Genomic DNA, 3,271 nt, shown 5'->3' on the forward strand with positions numbered 1-3,271 from the left:
CACACTGTAGTACTACTACATTGCAATATTACAATTTGAGCTAGAGACAAAAATGTAGGATACTTTTGACGCCACACATCATTTCTCCCAATCAAACTCCAAGTGTTCTTGAGTGGCTTACCTTTCCAATCTAACACACCTTGAATCTTGAACACATGAAACTCTTTCCTTAAGAATTTCTCATAGAACATTGCATCAACGTGTGTACCATGTTCCAATGTGATAACATATCCATAATGCAAAACCAAGGCATCCAACTCAACAGCACCATAATTTTTCAACTCTTTGGATGACGAAAATCCAAAAGGACCAAGAATATTAAAATTTTTCATTATAGAAGAATCAATAAATCTAGTATTCAAGTTATTCTTCACTTCATTGCAAAACTCCATTTGAAAGTCAAGATCTGCACAGCAGCCAAGTCACTCCCAACAGCACATCTTTCAATCCTTACCCCATAGTACATATCACCTTTAATTGCTTTGCGCATAGTCCACAACCAACCATCTTGACCACCAAAATTCGAAATTGATGGAAATACATATCCATCACCATGACCTTGCAAGTTCATATCAATATAGTATGGACCAACTTAAAACTCCACATCTAACAAAGCAATAGTAGAAGATATCAAGCTTGGTATGCTTGTCACATCCACGTAACTTTTTTGAAACACTGTGACACATTAGCCAAGTGTTCCAACACATGTGCCAAAAAATGCAACATGTAGATAAACTTGAAGTTGGCAACCATCTTATATAATCTTTCATTCTCTTCTTTTCGGCATAAAAGAAGTGGCTCAAGTACTTCACACACCTTAACAATGACTTTATGCCACCTTAGTTTATGAATTTTCTCTATCTTAACGCGTGGACAATCTAATTCTTCTTGCAATTGAGTTAATCTTGTAGAGCGTTCTTAAACAAACCATCAATCGCATTTAAGGTTGAATCCATAAAATTAGCATGTTGTGAGTTTTTGAATGCACTCGACATGCGTAAATGCGTTCTATGAGCAATAATGCAATGGATGGAGGTCATGTAAGGACTCCTCTTTTTCATTAAGAAGCAAGACCATTTGTTACACATGGCATTACAGATGCTCCATCCGAACCAAAACTCACTAGTTTTGAATGATCAAGCCCATATTCATCCAACAATCCTATTAATGCACATTCTAACCCTTTGGCTGAACGATCCATGACCTCAAGTAAACCTAAAAAAGAGGTTTACACATCATTATCATGCATGTAGTTTGCATACACTATAAGATGCTCCATAATAAAAATATATGTCGACTCATCAACCATGATCCCAAAAAAAGGAGAAGCCTTCACTTCTTGGATGATAGATTCACTAATGTATGAGGCAAACAAGGCTACAGCCTTATCATTTTGATAAAGCTCGTTTGGGAAGAGCTTGCACATCACACATAGACATTAGTTCAACAAGACTTGAAAACTTATTGAAGGCAAGATCCTCCTTGGCAATGCAATAGGCACATTGAAACAAATTTAGTACTCCCAAATCCACATCACCTTGATGCCGCTTTATTCCCTTTCTTAGAGAATTTTTGCCATAGTTGGCAGAGGAGTAAGTAGCCCATTTATAATAGTTTTAAAGATGCATGCACTCTAATAGTGCTTAACTGTATATTCACATATCCACATCTACCAAATTATCTTCTACATTTTTTCATTTTTTGGCATATACTGCAAAATATACGACCATGTGCAGCATTAAAATGTGCCCAATCAAAAGATATACTTCATGCATCATTCCACATACTGCAAGCATTTTCAATTATTGCTACCTCATCCTCTTGAGTGTTATTAGAAACACCTTCAGAGCCATGCAAACTCGAATCTCTCTCTTTCTTGGTCTTCTTTTTGTATATGGCAACAAAACGTGTAAAACCAAGCAACGCTAACAAAGTTGATTGTTTTTGCGCCATTACTATAAAAAAACACAAAACATTTCATTAATCACAAGAGCTTTAATCAACCCTATTGCTTATGCGTCATTACTATAAAAAAACACCAAAAAATCATTTATTACAAGAGTTTTAATCAACCATTCCTTTGTGTTATTTATTAATTGTTTTTCAATATCTTATAGCACACTTTGTACACTCCACTTTCACTTTATTAAGATTGGCCGCATAAACCAATTTTTGAAGACAAGGTCAAAGTATTAGTGCAAAAAAAGGTATATATTACAATGGTAAAATAAATAAATTAGTAATTGGAAGAACAATTTGCATGGCATGTAAGTTTAACAAACTTACGAAAAAAATGAATAAGCAATTGAAGGAAGTTTAAACATTCCCTGACATAAAGCAAGGAATATAAACTTCCAGATAGTCATCATCTCTCTCTCTCTCTCTCTCTCTCTCTCTCTCTCTCTCTCTCTCTCTCTCTCTCTCGTTAAATTTGGAGCAATGCGATGAGCTATGGTGGATCAAATGCTAGAATCCACGTCATTAGAAAAGAGATTAAATGATAATAATGATGTGATTAGTAAGCAATTAATTGATAGCTTAATGTAAGCATGGATAATCAAAAACCAGCAAATTCTCATTAGGCCAATGCCTCAATTTATAGAGTTTACATCCAAGCATCTAATCCCAAGCAAATTCTCATTAGGCCAATGCCTCAATTTATAGAGTTTACATCCAAGCATCTAATCCCACTGATCTCTCCTTGATTCACTCCACCTATTTTGCTTGATTCTCTCGAGCTCTTTCCAGAATATCTCCACACCTCCTAAATCTTCTCATGCTACCCTTTATTCTCCACACCTCCTAAATCTTCTCATGCTACCCTTTATTCTCTCCCAGTAGATACTTCTCACATTTTCACAGCTTCTCTCGCATTTATAGATTCTCTTTTACAGCCTCTTGCTAAGGGCTTGTTCTCGCACACACCCTATTCACTTGTATATTTCAACACCTCCCCTCAAGTGAATAATCCTAGCACACCTGGACTCTATACTAAGTTTCCCTCTTACTTGGTAGCCTGCGAGGACCAGTGCCTCAAGTCCCTAAACTCGTAGTCCTTGACTCTCTCTCTCTCTCTCTCTCTCTCTTTATGTGTCCAAGGTTTCTACAAGTGCCCATGACCTCAACTAAAGTGCTCACACATACATCTATCACATGGCCTATATCATCTTTGACTCAGAGGTGGTTTTACTCTGTTGGGGCAGGTTACATTGGGTTGTGGGGTTTCTCTCTCTCTCTCTCTCTCTCTCTCAGAAAAGATGATTTGACTTCA

At 36.6% G+C, this 3,271-nt stretch overlaps 1 pseudogene; it reads right to left on the reverse strand.

Annotated features, from left to right (window-relative positions):
* Positions 1-648: 648 nt before the first annotated feature.
* Positions 649-1,853, reverse strand: LOC147626057 (uncharacterized; annotated as a pseudogene).
* Between the last annotated feature and the right edge of the window lie 1,418 nt (positions 1,854-3,271).

This window comes from Cibotium barometz, chromosome 23 (genome assembly GCF_041138505.1).
Source record: "Cibotium barometz isolate CiBa-2024 chromosome 23, ASM4113850v1, whole genome shotgun sequence".
Taxonomy (NCBI): domain Eukaryota; kingdom Viridiplantae; phylum Streptophyta; class Polypodiopsida; order Cyatheales; family Cibotiaceae; genus Cibotium; species Cibotium barometz.